A 15606-nucleotide genomic window follows, 5' to 3' on the forward strand; every position below is an offset into this window, starting at 1 on the left:
TAAATGATGATAATGGCAGTATGGTTTACAGCTTATCAGATAATTTCACATATGTTTATCTCACTTGCTACAATTCTATCTGAAATAGCAAGGACAGATTCTTTTTTTATACTTAAAGAGATGGAGATGCAGCAAGATCTGATGATTTGCTTTTGATTTTTCATTAAGTAAGTGAGAAAGAACTCTGAGACCAGAGAAACGATATTTGCCAATTAAACTCTGCTGCCTCTCTGTGGCATCATGCTACCTAGGCTTTTGAATCTTGTTCACTAATCACTCAAGGTACTACTAGCACTTCAAGTGATGCTTTTTTTCTCCTTCTATTCAAGCAGAAAAGAAGAGGTGAGAGCAGGGACTGCGGCAGCTGATAGTTCACTAGCTAGGTTGAAGTTCCTTCATCAGTTTGCTCTATAGCTTTCTGGAGGGCAAAGCTCCATTTAATGTACTTACTGGCACTGGTGAAGTGGAAAAAATTAGTATAGTGAAGTACTGGCCAGCACAAATATTATGTGAGCAACATGTGTAATCTTAATTTTTTCATAACCATGTAAAAAAAGGAAAAGTAAACAGATGAAATTAATTCTATTTTATTTAATCCAATATGTACAAAATATTTTACCATGTAAATCAGTATAAACTGAAGTATGATATACCTTATATTCATTTTTTTTTTCCTTCTGGTTTTGAAGCTCAGTGTGTATTTTACACTTACATCATCTCTCCATCCAGACTAGCCACATTTTAAGTATTCATCAGTCACATGGGACTAGTGCCTATTTGATTGAAAAATGAGGCTCCAGAAGAGATGGAAAATTGCATCTTGGCCAGGCAGCAATTGGTAAGCTACTCCTAGTTCACATCCCAGTCCTTGATATTTCAGCAGAGCTGCAATGGTGTCTGCCTTGAGAATATCAGATATCTAATCAAAATATTTATCTGAAAGTCCAAGCAATAAGAAAAGAATATTTTGAATAATATCTACTATACTTTAAGCTCCACAAAGACCAGGACTGAGCCTGTGTTACTTATTGTTCTATGTGTAATAACTGATTGAATGAATATTTGAAACGTTTTTACGTTCATTTTTGTTCACAGAGTCTCTAAACTCTGATGTGTGTTTCACACTTACAGTACATTTCCAGTCTGACTACTTACATTTCGTGGACTTGATAGCTGCAAATGGCTAGTGACCGCTGTGTTAGACAGGAGAGGTCTAGATCATTGGGATACAGGATTGACTCTGTCATCAACATAAGTCAGCAGATGGGTGACCCAGGGCAAATTATTTTATTTCTTTTTTACTGTTTGCCAAATTCTCTGAAAGCATGAGTTCCAGCTTAAAATTCCGTGAGTCACATTATATGAAAAAAGAAAAACAAAACAGCAGTGATATCTGACACCCATACCTAATCCCATACTCACTTAATCAAAACAGCCATCTTTATCACTATTTCAAATAATTTGGCTAATGGAAATGGCAGACATCTTTATTTGCGTTCCACGTCTTCCTCCAAATGTACAAATACACATGCTGCAAGGATATGTTGCTAGAAGCACTGAGCGGAGTTCAAGACACAATATACACTGGGCTTTTCAGTAACTACAACTTGGCCTGTTTTCTGGTGGCTGAGGTGGATGGCAGAGAAACTTGCTACCAGGCCAGACTCTCTTGGTGGGGCGTGAGATGGTCTGGTAGGGAGTGGGTGATTCTAATTTGGCTTCTGACTAGATACTTGACTGCCAAGCAAAGCGGACAGAGTCTAAGTTTAAAAAGGAAACTTAAGTGTCAGGACCAAGGCTGTTGTACATCATGATGCAAACTGTGCCCTGCACAAAGCTGCCCAAGCCAGAGAGAGAGTTTGGAGGAAAATATATGCCCAGTGTACTCTTCTGTGGGCTTGTGTTCACCTGGAGGAAGAGGTGCCTTCTTAAATTTTATTCAAGCAGTTCACGGACCATCCACAGCCCTGTTAAGGATCTAAGAAGAATGTATTAGCAGCTTAGCTGGATGGAAGAACTCCCCGTCCAGCTAAGCTGAAAAAAATAACAACCACCACAACGATAATCATAAAAAAAATCAGTTTGAGACTAAGGTCTTAAATATGGAAGCCTTAATATATCTACATTTTTGCCTAAATAAGTATTATTTCTTTCTAGGAAATAAAATAAAAGGGGAAAAAAGACAACGAAACTCTGTAAATACATGTATAAGAACAGACTCAAGATACAGTTGTAACACTCCATTAACAGTTTTTGTTTGCACAACATATCAAAACTTTTTTTTCCTTCCATTTTAAATTATTCAATTTAAAAAGGAAGGTCATAGCACAGAGAGTCTTTAGGGCAGTGGAACTTCTCTGTATGATGCTATAATGGTGGATACATTCTACATTTGTCCAAATGCATAGAATGTATGACACCAAGAATGAACCCTAATGTAAGTATGGATTTTGGGTGATGACTTATCCACATAAGTTCATCAATTATAATGTCTGTATCACTCTGGGGGAGATGCTGATGATTATGGGGGAGGTTATTCATGTGTGGGGGCAGGGAGTACACAGGAAATCTCTATTTCCCACTCTGTTTTGCAGTGAACCTAAAACTGTGCTAGAAACAAAGTCTATTTTTAAAAAAAGTAAAGTCAGGACATGAGTTTGCCATCTTTATGATGCTGAGTATGGTAGAATCATCCACAGCTTCACATTTCAAGATGAAATATTTCTGTCTTCCTCAGCACCCCGAACAAGAAACTCCACTCTAATTACTACCATTTCAAGTATGCTAACCCAGAAACTTTATCAATCATATAAGGACTAACTTCTAAAGATATTTAGGGGTGTTTTCTTTTTAAATTCTTCCTCAGTATAGTGATACAGCTTGGGAGGTGGAAGGATGGCTGCCCCATATGCACATACACTAGCTTCAGTCACCTGTGTCTCATCACATCAGTCAGGAACTAGGAGCTAGTTCCATTCCATTTATTTATGGGTCCTACCTTTTCTCTTTCATCTCTCAACTTCACTGTTGAGCAGTTTTAGGCCTAAGCCAATTCAGGTGTTCAGCTCCATCACAAGACCCATCTTATGTTAACCCATTTAGAAGTCCAGGAAAGTCTTTTATCTTGTTACATTTTGAGAAGAATGCAAAATGGCAAGTGTCGTGACACGGAAACTATGTAAAAATGAATGAATATGTATGTGGGTAAAGGATGGAAGGTAATTAGGAATTAAAACAATTTTGATAGAGTGTTAGGACTAAAGATTTAGTTATTTTCTTTTTCAAGTTTTAAAAATATTGTGCTATTTGACATTTTGATTACTTTTCCATTTAGAAAATGACCCCACCAACATGCCAAAGCTTACCCATCCACATGATCTTGAATGGAATACAGTCAGCCCTCCCTTTCTGTGGGTTCCACATGTGGGGATTTAGTCAACCCAGAATTGAAAATATTCAGGAGAGAAAAATAGATGGTTGCATCTGTACTGAACATGTATGGACTTTTGTTCTTGTCATTATTCCCTAAACAATATAGTACAGCAGCTATTTACATAGCATTTACATTGTATTGGGTATTTCTATTATTAGTCTGTTCTCACACTGCCAATAAAAACGTACCCGAGATGGGATAATTTATAAAGAAAAAGGTTTAAGGGACTCACAGTGCCACATGGCTGGGGAAGTCTCACAAACATGGCAGAAGATGAAAGAAGAGCAGAGGGACGTCTTACATGGTGGCAGGCAAGAGGGCATATGCAGGGGAGCTCTCCTTTATAAAACCATCAGATCTCATGAGACTTATTCACTAGACAAATTGATCTTTACTTTTTCCTCTCCTCTTCTCAAGCTGAAGAAAGGAGTCCACCCTAGAGCTATAAGTTGCGTGAGTTGCACTCCCTGGGGTTTGGGGATGGCTAATGCAAACATTCTCTCGGCCACCCTGGCTGGTGCACCCCATGTCCACTGACTCTAAGCCCAACACACCAGCAGAACTTGCGCAGAAATTGCAGTTCTTGTGGCCTAGACTATCCTTTAAGTTTATTTAGGATCCCAGAGCACTTTACTCTGTGACTTACGAGTTCTGGGCTAGCCAAAACTCTGGTTCTGAACACTGGGATAGATGATTCCCCTCTGAATAGGCATGGTCTACTCAGCAGCAAATACTTATATAGGACACATGTATTTCTCGTCTGGAAATATGTTTCTAGTAACTATTTTGAATACAAAGCAGTTCTAAAAGTTTTGAATTTCAACACAATTTCTGTTAATAACTTTATTTTAAATATGTTAATAAAAGTTTTTTCTAATATAAAAAGAGTAGATTAGTTAATTTTGATTCTTTAATATCATAGCAAAGTGTTCAATGTAACAAAACCCACTGGATTTTTGTATAATAAATATGAGCACCTAGTCACCTAAAAAAATCATCGGTTATTTCTGTTCTTTTACATTTTAATATTTCTGAAAGTTAAATGAAGGCTTTTTGCCTGATACGGCAGATTGTTCCCACAGCAGGGCAAATTTTTGAGAAATCTGGGTGCATGATTAGACATCACAGTCTTTCTTACACATCAGATACAAATGGTTAAATTATCTTCATGACTATGATATTATGCATGCAAAATAAACAAATTTAAATGTGTATACAATTACCTGTAATCTGGAAATAAAGTACCTGTTGCTAATGAACTGTAATTATTTGTTCTCACACTAAGAGATTTTTGTGTGGTAACTGATGTCTCATATTAGAAGCGGTCCATGAATTGCCATTACTGAAACTCAACAATTTTATGGTAAATGGCAAAAGACCTGTTTCTGTTCTTAAGAATTTCAAGGTTTTGAAATCTATTTTTCTCGGCACAACGTGCAGAGACTTGATTTTATGGGCAGTTAAGATAAATTTTATTCAATTATGGAAATTATACTAACTGAGAAAGCATGATGTATTTTTCATAATTTTCTGTCATTCTTTACCTCTTCAATAGTAAAGACTTCCAACCAACTACTAATGGGTTTCTTTCAATGCTAATATTTCAATATTTTGGCTATTCTAAGAGAAGTTTCTCTAGTGATAATATAATTTAAAATATAATTTTTGCACTCAAATATTTATTTTATTTTCTTGAACTGTTGAGTGTTCATGAGAAGCTCATAGAATCTTTTGTTTCATGGGCCGTAAATAAACCCCAATCCACCACTTCAGCACGTTTCTTATTATAATGTACCAGGTAATGTTATAGACCATTATACAGATGTTTTCTGTTATTGTAAGGTGGCAGACAGCAACATTGAAATGTCTGTTTGTTTTAGAGAGATTGTGTGAACTCAATCTTCACTCTTAAGGTAATCATTTTTTAACTATAGAAACCTAAATGTATTCAAGCATGTTTGCCCTTGGAGTTAACTGATCTATTTAAATGTTTCAACGTAACAACTCAGTGAAAGATATGATCTTGTTTTTCTTAATTTGATACAAATAAAAAGATAGGAATATTTCTCTAATTTGTACTTCACTATGTATCTTTTCTGATGAGATTTGACAATTGATAACAAGCACACTGTGTATATAGGAAGTTCCTAAGTTACATTCTTTGGGTTTATGATTATAAACAATGCTACTCTCTTTTTCAATGTAATAAAACTAGAGTCTAAATTTGTTAGTTTTTTGTTTTCAGTATATGGTTGTAGTCCTCTTTATGTGGAATAGATGAACCCCAAGTACAGATGGCGGTATCTCCATTTAAACAACATGGTGCACAATTTTGTTTCAAGACTAACATTTTCCTTAGAAAGGGAAGTTGCTTAGATCTGAATTTTTTGCCTAAAGATCCAAATGTTGGATGTGAGTAATCTACTTTTTGTAGGATGGAGAAAGAATTAGACTCACTTTAAAGCCAAAATATACTGGCTATTAACTTTGATCCAAAATTAAAATGTTCCCCCAAAAAGAATATAGACAACACTAAGAAGTCTAACGAAACTCTATGTTAAATGTTTTCCTGTCTAACAATAATATTGATGACATTGTTATATTACTAAGTTTCAGAAATGATGATGAATACTTTGTAGATACCACTTCACTGAATCCTCAAAACAACATGAAGTAGCAACTTACATTTATTCAACATTTATCTAGATATTTTATTTTAATTATAGCATTTAATCCTCAAAATACATTCAAGATAGTTCTGTTATTCTCTATCTACTGATGAGAAAACTGAATAGTTGTATAATTTATCAAAGATCTTTGTAGTGGTTTTCTGCCGCCACATAACAAATGACTACAAACTTAGTTGTTTATAACAGTGTCCGTTTATTAGTTCCCAGTTCTGTTGATCACAGTTTTAAATACAACATGGCTGGTTTCTCTGCTCAGGGTCTCACAAGACTAAAATTGAGGTGTCATTTAGACTGAGTACTTGTCCAGAAGTTCTGTGGTAGAATCGGCTTCCATGCTTATCAGGTTCTTAGCAAAATTCAGTTCCCTGTGAACAGCCAGGAAATGCCATTCATTCCCCATGATTCACTTACCTTCCACCAGGTCCCTCCCATGTCATGGAAATTACTATAATTCAAGGTGAGATTTCTGTGGGGACACAGAGCCAAACCATATTAGTATTATAAATAATCTAGAAATGATTGAAATATACAGAAGATGTATAGAGGTTATATGCAAATACTGCCCTGGTTTATATCAGGGACTTGAATATTCATGGATTTTGGTTTCCATAAGGGTGTGGGAACCAATCCCCCACCAATACCAAGGGATGGCGGTATTTTACATCCGTGGTAATGAACATAAAGCAACGAAATTCATGTGCATTTTTATTAGTTCAGGGCAGGCAAAGACTGATGGCTTCTCACACTTTGTCAGAATACTAATTTTATTCTGCAGATATAAGGGAACACAGAAACTGAATACCATTGGATTACTAGAGGAGGAGGCCAAAGGATAGAATTCCAATAAGGGTGGGAGGTTGAAACCTGGGCCAAGTTACATCTACTTCTCAAGTATGTCAGAAGAATCCACTGTCATTCTAATCTCACTGCCTCTGGCTAGAAATTTAAGTTCCAGCAATTCAGATAGGACATTCAATTTAGAGTATGGCATTTTCATAGGCCATGAAGTAGAAAATAAAGTTTCCCTCAACTTGTTTTAATAGGAGCTTTGAAAAAATGGAGTCAGCGCTTACATCAGAGGACATAAGTGTTCCCCCAGGCTCACTTGGGTACTCTGAGGGTCTGACCAGAGCTGGGATGCTGTTGGGGATGTCAGTTGGCACTTGATACTCAAGACAAAACTGGTGGTCAAGGACAATGAGAGACCCATAGGCAGTGGTCACTAAAGCTGTAGATGCCCAGCCTGTGAGGTACAGGTGCCCAGCTGCCTTCATGTGAACAAATAGTGATCTGATGAAGACGTAAGCCTTGCTCTACATTTAATTCTCAACCTTCATAAAGACTATTGGATATTTAATAATAATAATATTGCTTTGATACAACTAGACTGAGGCACAGTTTCCATCAAATTATTTCGGGAAATGAAAATGACCATAGTGCCGTTTTTCTGATAATAAACATATACTATAAAACATAGTATTTACAAAATGTAGAAAATTTTGAAAAGTATTTTTTAAATGCTCCGCATTCCACAGATAACTTCTTTCAAAAATTTGGTATACTGCATGTATGTGTGTGAATGTGTGTATATATACGTACTTTCTTTTTAATAAAATGGGTTTGTAGTATACAGACAAAATCAACTTCTCATGGGAATAAATATATATCACAATTTTTTGTGCATAACTATAAGTCACATTTTATAGATGTATTTAATAAACCCTATATTGGTTATTGACAATTTTTCATCATTCAGCTTCAATCATTTTGAAGTTATAGTTCAAACTTTTAAAAAAACAGTTTGAATGTTGCTTAAATATATCTTTAAAATGCTCCACATTGTGTGATGAATAGAAATGTTTGATGTGGGGAAAAAATCCACTTATTTCAAGTAAAAAATATGCTATTTTTTACTTTTTTGAAATCGGAAGAGAATAGGAAAGGGGAACATAACCCTATGTTTTGCTGAAACATTTTAAGTCAGCTCTGAAAATAAAATGTGGTTTTGAGGGAAGTCAGAAGCCCTTGAATGTCATGTACTGGTCACCCACCACACCCCCAAATTCTTGAAGTTGGTCTTGAGTCAGTCACTTGTCCTCTCTATGTATTCATTTCTTGTACTATAAGATGAGATAATAATAATAATTTGTCTACTCTCTTTGGTTATAATAAGGTTCAGGTGATATAATGAATGTGGTAATACATTGGACACTCTAAAGCATTACTTACATAGTATTATTAATTATTAATATAACCATTAGTTATTTATAATTCCATATGATCAGATGACCAGAGGAATTTGATGAACCTACTACTATTGATCTTTTCTTGCAAATGTGTTTGTAAAAAATTGGATTATATTTTTTACAGATAAAGTAAGCTCATTTTCAAGTTAACAAGAAGTACCCATTAAAGTCCTAATCACAGGTTAACACTTGTTTTCTAAAAGTGTTTATAATACCATTTGTTTTTATTGCCTTATGATATGGTTTGGCTGTGTCTCCACCCAAATGTCATCTTGAATTCCCACGTGTTGTGGGAGGGACCCGGTGGGAGGTAATTGAATTGTGGGGACAGGTCTTTCCCATGCTTTTCTCCTGATAGTGAATAAGCCTAGCAAGATCTGATGGTTTTAAGAGGGGGAGTTTCCCTGCAGGAGCTCTCTCTTTTTGCCTGCTGCCATCCATGTAAGATGTGACTTGCTCCTCCTTGCCTTCCACCATGATGGTGAGGCTTCCTCAGCCATGTGGAACTGTGAGTCCAATTAAACCTCTTTGTTTTGGAAATTGCCCAGTCTCGGATTTGTGTTTATCAGCAGCATGAAAATGGACTAATATACCATGTAACAAATTACTAGAAACGTAATGACTTAAAACAGCTCCAATTGATTAACTCACAGTTATTTAAATCAGAAGTTCAGGTATGATGTGGTTCAGTCTCTGCTCAGGGTCTTGAAACTGAAATCAAATGGTGGTGGGACTGTGCATTTTTTTGGAAATTTTGGGGAAGAATTCACTTAGAAGCTAATTCAGATCATCAGCCATATTTAGTTTGTTGCAGTTGCAGGAATGAGGTCCCCCTTTCCTTGCTGTCAGCTGTGGGCCACTTAGCTCATAGAAACCGTCCTTGCCATGTGACCCTTCCATCTCAAAGCCAGCAGGAGAATTTCCTTGGGCCAGCTTCCTCTCACACTTGAAATTTCTGACTTCCTCTGTCTCTGACCCCAGGACCCAGATTTAATGATCTCAGGTAATTAGGTCAGGACCACCTAGATAATATCCCTATTTTAAGGTTGCCTGATTTGGAACCTTAATATCATCTGTGAAGTCCCTTTACAGCAATATTTGGATTCATGGTTGCATGAATGATAAGAGAAGTTGTGTGTTCTTGGGAGTATCTTTGAATTCTGCCTATGGCACATCTGAAAGCCAAGGTTATCTTCCAGTGATTCACAGGACTGCTCTTTCCCTTTGATAAAAAAAGAAACACTCCAGTGTAAAAGTCATTTGAAGTGCTAGGGTGCTGAGAGACCATATTGTAATACCAGTGCTCTAATCTCATGACAATAGCTGTGTTCCTCCTTTTATCAATCCTAAGAGAATAGGTTTAGAAGTTCGATATACCAAGTTCAAATCTTGCTTTTACCACTTCCTGTATGAGGTGAGTGACATGCTGAACCTGTTTAATTCTGTTTTCCATCTGTAAATGGTAATAATACTACCTACTCTGCAAGGTGATTGTGACTATTAAATAAGGATATGTGTGCGTATAAACACATCTTACTATAGCACCTGCATATATATGCAAAATAAATAGTAATCTTAACATTGCTTCAGTGGGGAGGTTTACATTACTATCCAGTGTGGAGGCTTTCATTATTATCTGGTTTGAAATATTTTCTTCTCTTGGCGTTTTAAAATTAAATCCACCATCCAGCAGAAGGTTTGATTCTGCTCCTTTTGTAGTTTACTGAAAGCATTTTCCAATAATATTATTATTCATAAATATATTATGTATAACTTTAGTTTTCTTGAGGAACAATAGGTCTAAATTTTCAAACTTCAAATGAAAGTCCCCCCACCTCCTCAAATAAAGGTTTATTTCCGTCTCTGCACTTGGTTTTAGCCAAAAGGCCAAGAAGCAATTTTTTTTCTTTCCATCTCTATGCAAATATGCATTCTTTGATTTTAAGGTCCTAATGCTAAATTTAAAAAATCATGTTTAGCTTTAGATAAAATTAAGTAAATACATCTGATGATAAAAATCTGTGCTGTTTTCATTGGAGGCCACTGGAATGTGGTCAGATATCCTTTAAAGTACAGAAAATAATTACAAGTCACATTGAACATATTGGAGAACTGGGTGGGAAAGGTGTGCTTCATGTCACCTGAGACCTGTGGGACAAACTGAGATGAAAGCCAGCCAGAGCTCCTGAGTTACTCTTATTATTTTAGGAAATGTTTGGCCAAGAAAATGAGACAGTATCACCAATTCATAACTTTCTTACATCATAAAATTTTTGAAAGCCAATATAGCCAAAAAATGGACTAATCTGAGTAAATTGTTCAGGGTAACAGCTTATTTTTTATTTTATTTTATTTGAGACTGAGTTTCACTATTGTTGCCCAGGCTGGTGTACAGTGGTACAATCTCAGCTCACGGCAACCTCTGCCACCTGGGTTCAAGCGATTTTCCTGCCTCAGCTTCCCAAGTAGCTGGGATTACAGGCACACAGCACTGTACCTGGCTAATTTTTGGTAGAGATGGGGTTTCTGCATGTTGGTCAGTCTGGCCTCGAACTCCCAACCTCAGGTAATTTGCCCACCTTGGCCTCTCAAAGTGCTGGGATTACAGGCATGAACAGCTTGTTTATTAAACAATTCATTAATTAAAACTCACTGTAAGACTTCTACCTCACTAAACTATTATAATATGAACTTTGCTGAATCCTAATCAATTCCCTGCTTTGAAAGCTTCACCTTATATCACTTGAGACCTGACCCTAAAGCCCTGGGAATACCCTCTTTCACCTATTCCACCTGAGACACTAAGATGTAGCCAAGGTTATCCTATTTGTTGCTGTGGTAAGTTTAATAATATTAGCTTTGCTTAGTCAATAGATTTTTCTGGTTGGGTTTCTAGGGAAACTCAACTGTTGAAAGTAATCATCATATATATCTTTTATAATCTGGAAAAAACATTATTAAAGAAAATAAGTCATTTAATAGGCCCCGCTGGCTTCAGAATGAACTGTACCATAGACATTTTTGAGCACATAAAATGTAAGCCTTTTTTTTCCTATCCATTTTTGACACTATATCAATCTTTTATTGTCATCAAGTAATCAGTGAGAGAGTTTAAACTGAGGCAAGATCATCATGTATTTGTAAGACTTTTAATTGCATGGAACATTTTGTCATATTGAATATAGGCATTATCACATTATCATGAAAACCTTCAAATTTTAGTTTAAGTTCTTTATGGATGAGGGTCATATAGTACATTTTATATGTTCACAGAATCTTGTATATAACAGAACTAAACAAATTCTGGTTGTTGGATTAGGAGTTTAAGGACCGATTTAAGGTCATTCCCCCTTTTAAAATTCTCTGGAAAAAATGCATATTTTGTTTTACTTATTTCACATCCTGGGTGACTCTAAGCAGAAAGAAACTCCATGTCATACCAACAATAGCTGACAAGCTTTAAATATACATAGTAGTGATCAGGTTTGGGCCACTTAAATTACTTTTTACAAGTCCTTTGGAAATAAAAGTTATTTGAAAGAAGCACTAAGAGTAGAGGTGACAGCTAATTGTTTATAAATTATGCATATGAAATGCCAAAGGAGGCAACAGAAATATTTTTATGAACCAAACAGCAAATATCACATCATTTGGGGAACAAGCCTCAGTTATTCAATGTGCTGCTTTGTAAACATAGCACAGAGATTTTAATCTATAAAATGGGATGGCTGATCATTACTTTCATGAAACACGAATGAGAGTTATTACATAATAAACAGAATAATTAAGACTCAATTCAAGTTAACTTCTTATCTGGCTTCGGTATTAACTATCTGTGTGGTTGGGAGTAAGTTATGCATCTATTATGTCTTCAATTTTATAGTCTATTAACTGCAAATTAACAATGCCTACCATGTTTATCTCACAGTGATTTTGTAGAATTGAGCAAGATTGAATCATACTATTTGGGGATGAAAAGTAGTTAAGGCTTATTTAGTCCAACTAAGTATGGAAATATGCTCTGAAGAAGAAAGTTTAGTACCGTATATATGATACCTTCTGATTTTTAACTCATTCTGAAATTATTCTTTGAAATATTTATGTACTTTCCCAAGAGATATGCTTATCTCTACATTTGCATCACCCAGCCTGGTACCTGGTCTTTATTGTGCATTCATACTATAAATTTGTTCAGTCTAAATGAATAGTTAAGTAAAAAAGAAATTCTTTCTCCTTCGATGAATAGAGTGGCTCACTTTTCTCCTGTTTTACTCTTCTGTGTGTTAATTTGCTTGACATATTCATAAGTTGGTTATGATGATCTTATTCTACCACTCTGAGGTATTATGATAACTTAAGGTGAAAATGGGAATTGATCATAAGAAAGATGTCTTGCTGGAAGCTGGTAACATGAGTTGCTATCGAGGTTTTCTAAAAGTTTAGTGAAACAGGAGGCCAGAGGGAGCAAGTAACCATGAATAGTGGGGTTTATTTAGAGAGCTGAGGGCTCATACCTTTATGTAGTAAGTTTTCCAACTAACAAACTTTGTAGGTACAGTTTTATAAAAAGTACTGCAATACTTTCCAATATTGCTGATTACATGCCTTATAACTATACCTCAATGACTTTATCTTAATTAATATCAATATTGTAAACTCCGTGGGTGCTTTTATTAGGGTAAACTGAGTTTTTGGGATTTACTTGACTCCTCTCTAAATGACTCTAACCTAGGTGCATATGAGCTTTAAAGAATAATTTCCCCATGTTTTCCTTTATTTTTATTGGATGCCAATACATTTGACTGTAGCATGTATTTTCCTTCTATTTTCTACAGACTTGAAAACCAGATAACCAAGACTGTAGAATATATGCAAAATTCAAAAGATAATGATTGATAGACATTCTAAGAGTATCAACCACATGATGTTGTTTCACTGAGTTTGGCTGGTCAGTCTTTTAAAATTAATTCACTTATTCACCATTTGCCACATGCCTAGGCACTTTACTGGAGACAGGGGTAGAAAGATGATATAGGACACATACTTCTAGATACATGAGGTAGCTGGATTTATACTCCAATTAAAAAAGATGTTATTGTATGGTCTAAAGGAAATACTGTGATCTAGGTTAGCAACTACTTTATTTTTATTTTTATTTTTATTTTTGAGACAGTGTCTGACTCTGTCTCCAGGCTGGAGTGCAGTGGTACCATCTTGGCTCACTGTAACCTCCACCTACTGGGTTCAAGTGATTCTCCTGCTACAGCCTCTTGAGTAGCTGGGACTACAGGGACATGCCACCAAGTCTGGTTAATTTTTGTATTTTTAGTAGAGACACGGTTTTATCAAGTTGGCCAGGCTGTCTTGAACTTCTGAATTCAAATGATCTGCCCACCTTGGCCTCTCAAAGTGCTGGGATTACGGGCATGAGCTACCATGCCTGGCCTAGGTTAGCAACTACTTAAAATTCAGTTAAAATTTGTAACTGCAAAGTAATATTTTCTAATCTGTTTGAGCGTTAGTTCCTGATGTCATAGTCATATCAGATTCATTATAATCAGAGTTAATTCTGTATCCTGTTATCTATGTATGAGTTGATAGGAATTCAACCTCATTTCTCACTGAGAAAAAATAAATGAAAGTTAGTGTATGGAATCCAGCTCAATATCAGGAAGAACTTTCTAACAATTTGAAATTCTCAAAAATGGAATGTACTGGTTTGCTCATAAGCTTTGCTTTCTTACTATTTATATATATTAAGCTCGTAGTCAAGTAATACCTTCAGTGTAAGCTATGAACCAATGTGAAACAAGTTGTTTTCTAATACTTATTTAAGCTGTTGATTTAAATGTATTCAAATGTAGGATTTTAAAATTATTGTTAGATGTTAATTTATTTTAGGTCAATATTTATTTCATTGAGAATATAGTTAATATTGATTCTATCATCACTTCAATTCCACATTTATTCCAATTTAACATTCCTGCTTGAACTAGAATCCTTTTCATGTTTTTATTCTAATTACAAAGTCTTTACAGAACAGATGAAGAAGGGAATCTTCTATCAGTTCCTTGTAGGCACCTCTCCAAGTTGACTTCTCCAGAACGTAGTCATCTAACAGTGTATCTACCTCATAATATTATTGTCTAACTAAACACCACTATCTTAGTGGTATATTTCAGAGTATTTGCCAGATCATTTCCTGAAACCAAGATACTCTAAGGCAATAAAATCACTATCATTAACCACTTTCTTGTAGAACTAAATGAGGTTTCTTTGGCATGACGAAACCATTTTGATCTTTTAGTTTACTCTTTGATGAATTTCCATGGTAGTTTTAGCCTTTAGGCTAATTATTTCTGAGAAGGAGAGAGGTCAGTGAGTGGGAGCGTTTGATGCATCTGAGGAAAGAAAGTTAAAAAAAAAAAAAAAAAGACCTTCTTCTTTGACATGGTAACTGTGCAGAACTTCAGAAGACCTCTGAAGGTTCAGGAAGCAATTGATTTGTACATACCATTATAAAATCTTATGCTCATTTGCACATTCATTTACCAACACTACCTGCATTGAATCATTAGGTAAAAGGAGACTGAGGAGGGCTATTTGTATGAGGGAGGAGGATGATGTAAATGAAGTCCAAAAGACCATGTTAGAATAAAAGAAAAGTGGGCTTTTAGAGGATACAGTGAGTGATCAGAATCAGTGTCCCTGATTTTTGCATTTCTGATTTCTAATAAGTCACATTTCTTTCTTTCTTTTGGCATATTTTTTAGTAGCAAACCTTTCATCATTGCCAAAAGTATGATGAAGAATGCAAAGAATATAGCAGAGTGGATGGGGATGGGTATCCTTATCAAACTATAAGTCCACTAGAAGTTTTAAACTAACCTCATGAAATGTTTTAGTTTTGGAAGATGTCACTAGGTCTCTAATGAAATAAGTTTGCCAGGCTTCTAACAAGATTTTTCTCTTTCCCAAAGCACCACTCTGAATAATCAATGAAGCCTTTCCTTGATTTCTTTTCTCGTTTTTTCCTTTTTTTCAGCTCTTCTTTATTTTTTTAGTCAATGAGCTCAGCCGTAAATGAAAGCTGGAGTTGTATGAACTGAATCAGCTGGAAATAGTAGCTGAAAGGCGTGCAAATCAAAGCTGGCAAGTTCAGCTCTTCCGTTCTTGAAGGAGAAGCTAACTTCAGTCCAAATGGCTTCCTGGGCAATTGTTTGATTATTCTAGGGTT

At 35.6% G+C, this 15606-nt stretch overlaps 1 protein-coding gene and 1 non-coding gene across 4 annotated transcripts in view; one reads left to right on the top strand and one right to left on the bottom strand.

The window, feature by feature from the left end:
• Positions 1-15606, top strand: part of PTN (pleiotrophin) — a 114533-nt gene that overhangs the window by 47543 nt on the left and 51384 nt on the right. The gene's annotated exons all lie outside the window — the stretch shown is intronic.
• LOC116550468 lies at positions 11436-11510 on the bottom strand. Its single transcript, XR_004268432.1, has one exon. It is a non-coding gene; the product is annotated as a small nucleolar RNA SNORD81 (small nucleolar RNA).

This window comes from Sapajus apella, unplaced genomic scaffold (genome assembly GCF_009761245.1).
Source record: "Sapajus apella isolate SASKATOON/1434 unplaced genomic scaffold, GSC_monkey_1.0 scaffold7, whole genome shotgun sequence".
Lineage (NCBI taxonomy): Eukaryota > Metazoa > Chordata > Mammalia > Primates > Cebidae > Sapajus > Sapajus apella.